Genomic DNA, 13,241 nt, shown 5'->3' on the forward strand with positions numbered 1-13,241 from the left:
CTATGGGCACTGTTGCTAAGTGAACCAGCGCCTATTTGCAAGTTACTAGTCACAAAATCACCTCTTCATTTTTTGAGCTCTTTTTATATAAAAAAAAAATAAATAATAATAATTAAAATAAAGATGCTACAAGATGGCTAACAAGGAAAGTAGCTATTGGTGTCAAGGAAGTATTGAAGTGAAAGATTTCGATTGAAAGACTTACGGTCTTCTTTATGTCTTTGTATGAGGAGCTAAGTTTCGCCTGGAGCTATGCTATGCTATGTTATGCTAATGCTAATGTTACACTGGCACGTACAGAGACACGTGTTTCTCTCCACTGGATTCTTGGTCCCTGTGTGGACAAAGCCCGACGTGTGAGACCAATCAATCAGCAATCTATCAGCCTTTTGCCTTTTAACCGGCATGATGCTAAATAGCTATTAGCACAATAGGTTGAAGTGGTTTTTTTAACCGGCATGATGCTAAATAGCTATTAGCACAATAGGTTGAAGTGGTTTTTAGCCTCACAGTAAGTATTGAGCAAATTGATGGTTGAAGCTTAACTGACAAGCATTGATGTAAATCAGGAATGTGTGTTTCACAAAATCTTCCCCAGTTATAGACACAATCACAAAACTCACTCAGTTGTGCCCCCCTGGGAAGTTCGAAAAGCCACTGCCTACAACACCAGTTTCGCCAGTCAACAAGCAATAGTAACAGGTCACACAAATTATCAAAGACCCAAGCTTGAAATCAAACAGGAAGTCAGCCATTTTGGTTTCAAGCAGCCAGAATTTTCCCAAATGACGGTTGATCGGAAGCATCCTCTACAGATGTGCGATGCTAAATCGCAGAGCTTTTTCGTAAGCCCCCTAATGTGGGTGTAGCATGGCATCCAATGTGATCATTCCCTCAATACACTGACTGACAATCAGCCTTGTGTAGAAAAACATCTTCACTTTTAACGCAATGGTAACCTTTGTTTGTTTTTTGGTGTGTTTTTGTAAACACTAATCAAGTCTACTTTGAGTCTAACATGTTTTGGGTGGGAGGAAGACAGATGGTTTTCATTAAAAGTGGCATTGTCGTAAGGGAATTAGCCATCTACACTGATGCATTCTATTTCAGGAAACGTCTGTTTTAAACTATGGAGCCTTCTCAACAACCCCACTTGATTTGTGCGTGTGTGGTTTTTTTGGTCGCAAAGTGATTTTGCCTTTGAGCGGTTGCGAGAAGCCGCCGTGCAGCCGACAAGCAATTAGTCCACAAAGGCCAGACAATTAGAGTGACTGAAGCAACTCTTCAAAGAGACGAGGACATAAATCCTTCCGGCGTGCCCGAACGCTCGTCCCGACTGGACGGCGCTTTGTTAGTTTGCCGAGCAGGTTGCGGAGAAGCACTCAATTTGAGTCTCCCAGATGAAGCGCCACAATTGTCCTGTTCGCAGACAACCAGCGCTTGGGTAATTTTGCGGTTGTCTCTCCTTGACATTCAGCGGCGCTCGGCTGCGCTGCTGGGAATTTCCGGCAAAAGCCCGACAAGACATTTACATGTGAATGATCCGACTCTGCCTCATAAAACTTCTCGTCTGATGGAAATGAAGTTGGTGATTAAATCCAGTCTATTATCTGTCATTTGGTTGGGCGACCTGGCAGTCTCAGGCTCGACTCAACTTAGCGGCAGCCACTTCATCCGGCGTGATGTAAACGTTTGACGTCGTAGCAGTAATTGTTATATAAATCTGAGAAAGGGTGACAGTGTCCTGCGTACACTTGTTTGTGTTGTAGTCATGACTACACCAACCGAAACCAAGTCCTTATCAAGACTACAGAGACTCAGACAAGTCTTTTTGTTGAGTCATCTTCTTCTTCTTTCTTTCGGCTTTTCCCTTCAGGGGTTGACGAGACCCTTCAAGAGTGGTCTTGAGACAAGACCGATCTGAAGAACTACAAAACCACTATTTGCAGAGTAACCACATACAGTAGTACCTTGACTTCGGAGAACCCCAACTTACAAATAGGTGTCAAGTCCTAGTCCAAAAAGTAAAAACGCTGCCACTGTTTGTCTTTAGCCGCAGGTGCTCTTACTCAAGCTCCTGGGGAGCTGGTTTCTGGACCAGGATTTGGCACCTGAAGACCACAACGTAGCAAAGATTCGATAAATGACACTCAGTGATTTCAAGAGGACTTTCACACTGTGCAGTTGTTTTCATCGTTGGGGTTCTTTGGTAGACTAAGTCACCATTTTGAGGGCTTTCATAATAATAATAAAAAAAATGAACCAGTTTTCAGAATTGCTTGTAAATTCAGACCCATAGCTTCACTTGGAGAATGAAATGCGGTCGGTAAGCCATGTCATGAGTTGACCCGCAATAAAATCACTCTGAAGGTTTTTGTTTGTAGTGGCCGTTTTCCATGGGTCCTTCAATGAATGACCTTTACTAGAGATTTCATCTGATTGCCACAAACTTTAAATCACGTATACCCAACAGATGGACGACACTAAGCTGCAGATTATTATTATTTTTTCTTTCTGAGTGGGCAGACATCACGTCAAGCAAACTTTGACTCGAAACTTTAATAACTGAGCGCCGCAAAGTCAGAGCGTGACCTAATGTCTCGTCTACCGACCGCCCTTAAGAGATCAATTTCTGCCCTTTACAAGCAGAAACATTATGTGATAACCTCCCTTGCATTTCCCTCCCATTTCATTTCCTACATCTGCCTAACCTTCTAACTTTGCTGCGTGGGGGGCGGCGATGGGCCGTTCATGTAGCTTGAAATTCCTCCCGGTTGTCATCCAAAAACAGCCTTTTGATAGTTCCCGTTTATTGAGCCGCTCCCCAGGGAGCCCGCATCCCCGCAAACTTAGGAAAGTCCACTTTCCGCCTCATTTCTATCGATGGGATCTGAAGAAAGGGGAAGGATATGCTAGCTGCCCTCAACCCTGCGGCTCTTTTGTCTCTTTTGCAATTTTAGTAAGAGAGCATTTGGCAGATATATTTTTCCCGGTCTCGGTCTGGGTCGAGCACAGACGATGGAAAAAAAACAATGAGAAGAAGTGGTCTGACGAATTTAGTCAAGCAGAACGCTTGGCTGAGATGTAAGACCCTTTGTCTGAGGCAAGTCTACGGGAAGTAGTCTCCCCTGTTTCGGCCTGCCTGATAAATGTTGTATGGAGTGTCGAAGTAATGGCTGCATCAGCGTGATGGGTAGAGATGTTAAGGGCGGGCGGGAAATGATTTGGGCTGCTCGGAAAAGTGCGCGCACAGAGAGGGACCTCTAAAATGGCAATGGAAAGCACTCGCGTGAAATGATGCCTCGTTAATATTCAGAGGCTACCGTAGCTTTGCTTCAAAGCTGCTTTATTCCGCTTCAAGTTTTGACGGATTTGGTCATAACAAAATCTACCAATCTGTCCTGTTAGAGTTAAAATTGGTTAAGTAATATCTAAGAAACGTGTATAAGATTAAAGATGATTTAGTACAAATGCAAAACGGAATAGCTAAAACAGCTGAAGGTGGTTCAAACGATACTACACTGAACTCACATCACACGTCATACTCAATAATCTGAACGGTCATTAGTCAGTGTCAGGCAAGTTACATATGTGAGACAATAGGCGCAAAAAGAGGCGCATGTTCATGTTCGCGCTGTGACAAATATTGTGAATTTGGCAAGGCTGTGTTGCACATCGCTGGGCGTCCTGGCGGGTCACACGTACGCATGATCAGGGGGTGGAAGACGGGCCCATCTACAGCGGCAAACTTTACATCATCCACAAATGCAGATCCATGTAGACCGTGCAAGCTCTCTCTTTGTGCCCATTTTAAAGGGACTGAGGAGAGCCTCTTCGATTGTTGGGAGTCGTCTGCATTCCCTTCCACATTGGTGGAAACACCTCCTTCTAGGATAACACCAAATGAAAGAAAACTCCACCCGTGTGCACTTTAAAAATGTGCTTTGAGCTAGACTAATGCTGGGCACGAAAATACCTAGTGCCTTTTGAAAGTGCGGTATACTTTGAAAGCAGTAATCACCCCATCCCTATTTTCACCCAAAGTGCATGGCTGCAAGTGGGAGTCTTCACTGAAACATCCTGACTTCTTACTTTTATATGTCGCCGTATCACACAGAGTAATCATTTGGTATTGGCTAAAACAAGGTCTAATCACTTTAGAGAGAGACTGGTGTGGCTTTTTCAGGGCCGATACCGATTTTTAGTAGTCAAGGACGCCGATAACCGATATTTGGTGCCGCTATTCATTTCCAGTAAAAATTGGCATAAAAAAAAAAAAATAAATCCAAACTCCAGCTTGTAAAATATTTAAAAAAAAATAGATAAAAATCTTAATCAATAGATCTGTTTTTACAAAAAAAATTCAAATTAGAAGTGTTAATTTTACTTTTTTTTTTTTTTTTAATGGATTTATTTATTATCAGCCATATGATTCTTCAAAATGGCAGATGCCGATATTCGTCAACATGCTGAATATCGGGCCAGCTGATAATCGGTCTATCCCTACTTTAGTCACAAGAAAAGCATAGCATTTCTCAAAGTTTTGATCTTTTGTCGTATTTGCTCCGCATGCAATTCGTTTTAATGACGCAAAGCGCCCTCGTATGCACACGCAAACACGTCTTCGGCTGAATTACATGTGAGCGTCAAAGAAATAACGATGGCGCCCGAATGTCTCCCAACAGCGCGGCAGGCTTCATTTGCTTCCAAAGTGATGTGCTCTCAGAAAGGCTGGCGGGAACTCATTGTAATCACGCCTAATGCAGAAGACACCAAGTCTGTCTGTGGAAGCGGCTGGCTCCTTCTCCGTGATTGTGCCGACCCTTTTAATCAAGCAGTTGGAGGACACAAAAAGAGAGAGGAGAAAATAGTCTTGCTGATTACATTTGGTAAATGTGCTCTCTCTTGGCGGCGACATTCTCTGCCTGTAGAAAATATTTGAGATGAGCGGGAAATATTTGTGTGTTACTGAGGAGCCACAATATCCAAATGTGAGCGATTCTGGAATTCCTTGAAAAAGGCACCTCACTGAAAGAGTTTCTGGGGTCGTGCAGCAAACTATAGCAGCGGCGCCTCAAGCATGTGGCAATTTCGTCACAAGGCCTCACTTCAGTCCAAGATTATTTTAGTAAACAAAAACTAAAGAAAAAACTATAACTAAAATTGCTTTAAAAATGCTTGTAAACAAAGTAAAATAAAAACAAAAAGCTTAAAAAATCCATTAAATCTAATTGAAATTTTGTTCAATTTTTACCACACAATACTTAGTGATATTTATTTTTCTTGCACACAAGACATATACACAATTTTCAAAAAACAAAAACTAATACTAAAACTAGGGGTGTCACAATTAGTGCGTTAATTTTGAGTTTATTTAAAGTTCCTTTAACGCCACTAATTATTATTTTTTTTTTTAATGCACGATTAATACCTTTTATTTGGAAAGCCTGATCTGGGGGAATTCGAGTCGGACACGCAGCAGACACATCCACGTCAAAATTTTGCTGTAATAAATGTAATAATAAAAATGCATATATTTGTGGAGACTGTGGTCAAGTTGTATTTTACAATTTTAAAAATGTGCAGAATGTGCGCTGAGCTGTCACCAACGCCTTACAAACGCAATTGTGCCATCTAGTGGCAAAAAAATGACCTAAACACAAATCAATATCACACTTGTTTCTTTAGTCTTTTTAATTTGAACTCAATTTTATAAATTATGAAATTACTGTGTCAATGACTATTAGTTATGTTCCCATTTTTAACAAGTTAGAAAAAAAATATGTACATTTTGTTGTACGTTTAGAACAGCTAAAACATTTGTGATTAATCGTGCTCCGTCCTTCCTGGGTGGAGTTTGCATGTTCTCCCCGTGCCCGCGTGGGTCTTCTCCGGGTACTCCGGTCTCCTCCCACATTCCAAAGACATGCATGGCACGTTAATTGGGCGCTCCAAATTGTCCCCAAGTGTGTTTGTGAGTGTGAGTGGTTGTTCGTCTCTGTGTGCCCTGCGATTGGCTGGCAACCAGTCCAGGGTGTCCCCTGCCTACTGCCCAGAGTCAGCTGAGATAGGCGCCAGCAACCCCCGCGACCCTTGTGAGGAATAAGCGGTCAAGAAAATGGATGGATGGATGGATGATTAATCGTGAGTTAATTATTGTAGTCATGCGATTAAATCATAATTTAAAAATCAATCACCTGACACCCCTAACTAAAATGAATAAAAACAAGACTAAAATGAAACTTTTTTTTTTTTTTTCGGGGGGGGGGGGGGGGGAACTCAAACTAATAAAACTAACAAACCCACTACTGACAAAGACTAAAATAACTAAAATTAAAAAACAAAAGTCAAAATGAATAAATGTAATAAAAACCTACTCCAGTAATTACTTACTGAATTCTATGGTTTAATTGAATCAAACAACCAGACACTTTTTAATGTCACACTGAGTTCCTGTTCTATCAATCATGGAACGTTTCCATCATTGTTTGCTTGCTGAGCTAAATTAGTCTGACGAGATTTACTGAATTCTGCTGTGACGTCACAAATTACTTTTTGTTCAAATTTGAGACTGGCAGCGTAAACTGGAGGGCATGATCTTGTTAGTGTTCAAGACGCCCTGGACATGTCTTACGATGGCGTCGTGTCGGCGACAGACGGTTTGGATTTCACGTATATATCTGCCGGCTTGGTCTCCGTTAACACGATGAGGCGGCTCGCTCGCCGCTGACAAGTGGAAAGGCGGGAACGCATTTCACGCGCGAGGTGTCAAGTGAACGGAGGATTTACACTTTACGAGCCTCTCCTGTTCGTAAACTTCCCATTCAATTAAAGAAGTCAGCAAAAGCAGATGCGGCTTCTCATTTCAAGCGGGCAACATAGACGGCAACAATTGTGGCAAACGTCATCATTTTTTTCTAACACTTGCGATCATAATCAGTAAAGATACCATTTTCAGATGACCTTAAAGTGTTTTCAACTTTCAAATATTTTTTTTTTTTTGTGAACCCGCTTAAGGATTCCTTGACATGACTTTGACAAACGCAATCCAGCAGCCCAGTTGCTGCTGGCAAACAACTCATTTTGTATTCTTAAGGAGCAGCAACAGCAGACTCAACTTCACTTCTCTGGCAGGAATGCATGTGACGCATTGAGCATTAAAAGACAAAAACAAAAACAAAAAAAACGGCGTGGCAAAAGCCCAAACACGAAGGACGCAATCACTTTGTGTCGTTTTCTCCGCGCTGCGCTTTGAAGTGCCGATCGCTGGCTGACTTTTGGGTTGACGTGAATTCATAATGCCGCAGAATGTGTGCGGCTGGTGTTTTGTTTTTGTTTTTTTGTGTGCGAGCGTTGGTGAGACGCACCTCTGCAAACTCAGCGTTCCCACCTTAGAACAAAGACGCACAAGAACACGTTCTGCCTTTTGTTTGTGCCGTTCAAGTCAAAACACTGGCAGGTGTTTTCCTTTTGAAAGGTTATGTCTTTAATGTGTTACAAATTGAAGGGTTATTTTCAGCTCTTGTGGCTTTCAGGCGGCGTTATGGGAAAATGATGATAATTGCTTGGATACAAATAGTTGGCTCTGTACAGTAGTGTAGTGTTCATTTTTTCTACCATTTGTAAATTTAGTCTTAGTCCAATTTCAGTCAAACTTGTTAGTTTTTATCACAGTCAGGCAACCTCATCCCATTTTTATTGAGTCAATTTTTAGTCGACTAAAAATCTAGCAGTGTAGTCTTAATTTTAGTCCAAGAAAACGTAATTTTATTCGTCTAGTCTTAGTCAACAAAAACTGTCTTTTTAGTCTAGTTTTAGTTAGGACAACCATTTTCCCCCTGAATATATATATATATATATATATATATATATATATATATATATATATATATATATATATATATATATTTTTGTCAGCAGATTATATTGAACCTTTTCAGATCTAACTATTTCACATCAAATTTTCTCATCTTTTTGATGAAAAACAACTTCACTCCCAATTACAGTGGCTACTATGGCTCCATGCTATGAGCTAGTAAGTTAGCCAGCATTAGTTAGCAGTCGGTCGCATTATAGCTCGGAACTTTATAGCTTATAGCTTGATATTAAAGGATCATTGTGCAGTTTGTCACTTTTTTACTCACGACTGCCACCACTGGCCCAATCTGTGTAACTGCAGCATCCGTGTTAGGCTCGTTCATTGTGCGCTTGCGAGTACGTGCACGATCTTAAAGTGACAGCCACAGTTGACAAACGAAGACATGACCTCAAATGAGGTAAGAAAAACTCCGTCCCTGCCCTCAACAAAGAAGCTGTGGAGTGTGCGAGGGTCTTTAGCATTACCTTTTTAAACGGCACAATGCACCTTTAAGTTAGAACTATAATTCACTTCTATTTTTAACCTTTTGCCTGTCTGTCCCATGTTTGTGCTGTGTCACATGATAAAAATCATATAATTTTCATCTTGTTTTTGTTCATTAACTGTCCAAACATATTTCCCTCATCTTCATTAGTTGACAAAAATGCATATTGATTTAGTCCCAATTTTTGTTTATTCGTGACAGTTTTACTCTCGTCTAGTCCAGTTTTAGTCCGGTGAAAAATGCGTGTTGATGAAATTATTTTTTAGTTTTTGTGGACAAAATTAACACTAGAGTAAAGGATGGGAAATTACGTTTTTTTTTTTTTTCTTGTGACTATCTGCCCACACTACCACGTCAAAGCTAAAAAGGGTAAGCAGAGCTGCATTAGCATTAGCTAACAGCATAGTTGCTTTTGCGGGGGAGAGTTGAAAATATGTCCATCGCATGTGCCATATTAAATGGATCTTTCTCTTCCTTTCCACTCGCCTTTGTAGCTCCGCCCCTGATCACTTTGTGGTAATGAAAGCCTATCGCTTTCATCCCTCCCATTCCGAGTCGTTACCAGCGTTTTCAAGCCGAATAAAATGTCCCACGCAGGTAATTGAAACGCTATAATTATAATTATTGCTCATTATTTTTGTTGTTCGCATGAGTCCAGATGTTTCATTGCGGTGCTTTGTACGTCGCCATTAACTTATCAGTGAGGCCTTGAAAAGTGCTCGATTATCATGATGACGGCTTGTATTCATCGCACTTATAACGATGAGGCTTCGTTACCTCCTGCAAGCTTGACAAAAGATGCTTGAGGTGGATATGGGGGAATTTAATTTGGTCGTGTGTGTGGGTCAAGAGGCTCACCACATCCAGCAGATGGAATACTGCCACCTACAGGACTGGAGTGCACCTGCCTGTATTTGCCTGTAATTTAACTCGTTAATTGTTGCTAAAGTAAAATAAAAGATGTGAATATGATTTGAATGGACACATCATGTGGAAAATTGACTTTTTAATGGCTGTGTGCAATTAGGAATACAAAAATAAGTATGTGTAAAGAGTGCCTTATATTTCAGACCTGGGAAGAGTTTAAATTGTGAAAAAAGACTCCTAAGTGACACCACCAGGAAGAACTTTCAGAGGTTTCTGCCTTCGTTTATTACGTTAGTCATCTATCTCAGCAGGGCACTCTCACACTCGCCCACACATACTTTCTTCCACTCGAAAAATATTCCGTATTTAAAAAAAAAAAAAAAAAAAAAAAAAAAAAAAAAAAAAAAAACTCGGCGAACTAACAGAAAACTAAACTAAAACGTTCTAAAAAAATAATAATAATAAAAAAAAAAAACAATTACAACTAATTGAATTTAAAAAACAAAAGTCAAATCTAAATAAAAACTCTTATTTAAAAATCCAAAACCTACCCACCTACACACAAGCACAACCACTTAGGAAGTAAATTTGGTTTAAAAAAATAAATAAATACAAATAAAATAAAAAAAACTTTTGCAGTTGGAGAAAAAAAATGTTAAATTTGGTGCGAAAGTAATTTGTAGAAAACAACTTTGTAGCATAAATGAATAAATAACATTGCAGGTTTGGTGCTAAAATAATAATACAAGAAAATAATAAAACAAATTTGTAGTTGCAACAAAAAAACTTAATAAATAAATTTGGTGTGAAAATAATTTTAATTTGTAGAAAACATTTTGTAGTTGTAGAAAAAAAGTTGTAGTTGGAAATTTGGTGCAAAAAATAAATTGTGCCTTAAATTGTAAAATGGTAGTTGGAGCAAAAAAAAAAAAAAAAACTTTTGGTAAATTTGGTGCAAAAGTAATTTGTAGAAAATAACTTTGTAATTGTAGCAAAAAAACAACAACATGGTTGTAAGTTTGGTGCGAAAACGGTAAAACACATTTGTAGTTGCAGGAAAAAAAACAACTAAATTTGGTGTGAAAGTATTTTGTAGAAAACTAATTTCTAATTGTAGCAACAACAAAAGTATAGTTGTAAATTTGGTGCGAAAATAATTTTCATTTGTAGAAAACATTTGTAGTTGTAGAAAAAAAAAAAATTGTAGAAAATACATTTGTAATTGAAATAAAAAACCTCATAATTTTAGAAAAGTGAACTTGTTGTCATTGAAATCGTCAGTATGAGCCACAAGTGCAAAAATCTGGTGAAAAAGTCATGCTTAGCGATAAGGTTAGGGCGCTTGGTTCAATACGGGACCATTTTGACCAATCAAAAGTCCTCATTTCTTCATTTTGACGGCAGTCGCTTATCTTTTCTACAAGTTCTAATCTACAAATTACTATTTCACCAAATTTATGGAGTAGCGCGCACTAGTCCGCACACATACCGCGCTAGCTATCATCTGCTGACAATGAACACGCAGTCAGGTGGAAGTCGTCCCTCCGACTCCGAGAAAAGTTCCCGGGCGACACCGACTGCCGTTGTGGTGTCTGATGGAGGAACCTGCTTCGTTTTATTATTTTGGGGGCAACGGCAAGTTTTTTTTTCTTGCTCGCTCCATCGCATCGGAATTGCCTCCCAATTCACTTGCGCGTCGTCCGTTTTCCTGTCCCTAATAACTATTTGTGTCGGTGCAGAATCTATCACCGGCGTGCTTAGACGGAGCTCGGTGAAAGGTGGCGTCTTTGCACTGCTGAGTGGGAAGAAGATCTTACAGAAAAGAGTCGCTCATCAGACAGCTCTGGGAATAAAACATCACAGTGTCACGCACACACAAAAACGCGCACGTGCACCAAAATGGCTGTCTCACTGTGCAACGAGCCGTGACTTTGTCTCTGACGGGGACAACACAACACGTCAAGACTAATAACAAGCAAGTCAGGTCAGACGGAATAGATGTCGTGTTTTAAGTTAAAAATAGAATAAGAATAATAGTTAGAGGGTGTTTAAATGATGCCAGTCACCTTGAACGTCCGTTTGAATTAATTCGTACAGTCAACATAGTGCATATGGACAAAAGTTATGGGACGCATTTGCCATAGAAATTTTCACAGATTCATCTTAGCATACTTGTAATGAAAAGCATAGAAGCGGAAAATCAGAGACTTTTGGCTCTGCATTGTTTGGAAATGGAATATTATGGAAAATGCCATTTAAAAAAAAAAAAAAAAAAAAAAAAAAAAAAAAATTGTCATGTTTTTAAGCACTCTATATTTACTTTATCAAACATTACGTACTACCATACATAAACACAATGTAAAGAATTACAGATTTTGCGTGATTGTCACTCCATCTGGGTGTGTTTGACTTGGCCACTGGGGGCAGTATAACAGCCATATAAAGACAAAGAAGACTTTTAAAACTACTGAGTGACTTGCTATAAACGGTTTTGGTCAGCTTTTTCTTCATTTGTTAGTTATTTTGCTGTACAGTATTATACAGCACTCTTATTTATTCTGTGTATTCAAAATTAAATGTAAACACGTTTCTTTGCAATCCATATTTCTATATTGTCTGTCTAAATGTTTTGATGCAACAATTGTGTTCATATCTATTAGCCTGTATATGTTGTACAGTGTGTGTTAGCATCGAGCTAACTGATGGTGTTTTTGTGTGTGTGCTTGTTTCAAATACACAGCGTGTAAATCTTTTTTGCTGCTCGCAAGTCAAAGGGAGAAAAAAGCTCACCAAATGACAGCTCGTATCTCAAGGCGCCACTGTACTAGTAATACTTTAGTTCAACAATATACATATATCAAACAGTTAATACTGTATAACATAAAGGAGCTCTTTAGTAGCTATAGGAGTAGAAAATACATAGATTAATACAAATTGATTGGTCATATTGTGACTTGATTAATAATTTCATATTAAATACATTTAAAGGATATGAAATGAATGACTAACAGAGATTTATTAGGTTAAATAAATGAAAATCTCCTTTCGCTTGTCTGACTGAAAACTTTGCCTGCACAGGCGATCATTTGACTTTAGGTTATTTCCTATGGGGGTGGAAAATAGTATTGAAACAAATGAGAGAACTTTAGGATGCAATAATTGGTTTAAATTAGCATCAGCCAGTGTTGTACCCATGTGGTTGGTAATAATACGAGGACTGCGGGAAATGATGACCGGCAGACGAGACGGCGAAAAGTCAAGACGCTCATTATTGGCAATGACTTAACAGGAAGATGAAAATGTCAGTGAGACGCGGGGAGTGGGGGCGGAATTTCACTGCCATTGCACGCAAAATCGAATGTTTTAACGAAGTTAAATGAAGTTCTTTTTTTTTGTTTTTTTTTTGTTAGTTTTTGTTAACTATAATGACTTCCCTTTTTTGATAGCGGTTTATTTGACTGTTGTTTCAGTTGTTTAAATTAATACATTTGCACCTTTTTATTTTTTTTAAAACTAATTTAATAAACTTTGTTTAGTTCAAAAGAAACTTGCATAATTAGTGTTTCAAAGAATATTGTTTTAATATATTTTTACGTTTAAACATTTTCTTGTTTTATACAAAATAGTTTTTTTTAAATCGCCCTAATCATGATTTCAATTATGACCAAAATAATTGTGATTAATATTGCCCATGTGGCAAACTGGGCTTCACTGTACCTTTCAAGCGGAAGGCACCAAAGTGCTTGTTCACGCAACTTTTGCATCCCCCCAACATTGTATCCTTATTCCACTTATTTTTCTTCTCATTCTTTTTCACATTTCCTTCTCCTCAGATTCAACATCCGTTAATGGTTGGCGTTGGGGTTAGGCAATAATTTGTGATGCTTCAGGTTAGGGAAAGGTTTAGGGAAAGGCATTATGTCAATGAGAAGTCCTCTTTTATAGTACCTGTAGACTGTGTATATGTGTGTGAATTTACCATTCATTTTTTTTTGTCAGTTATGCGATGCA

Source organism: Festucalex cinctus, chromosome 9 (assembly GCF_051991245.1).
Source record: "Festucalex cinctus isolate MCC-2025b chromosome 9, RoL_Fcin_1.0, whole genome shotgun sequence".
In the NCBI taxonomy this organism is placed as follows: Eukaryota; Metazoa; Chordata; class Actinopteri; order Syngnathiformes; family Syngnathidae; genus Festucalex; species Festucalex cinctus.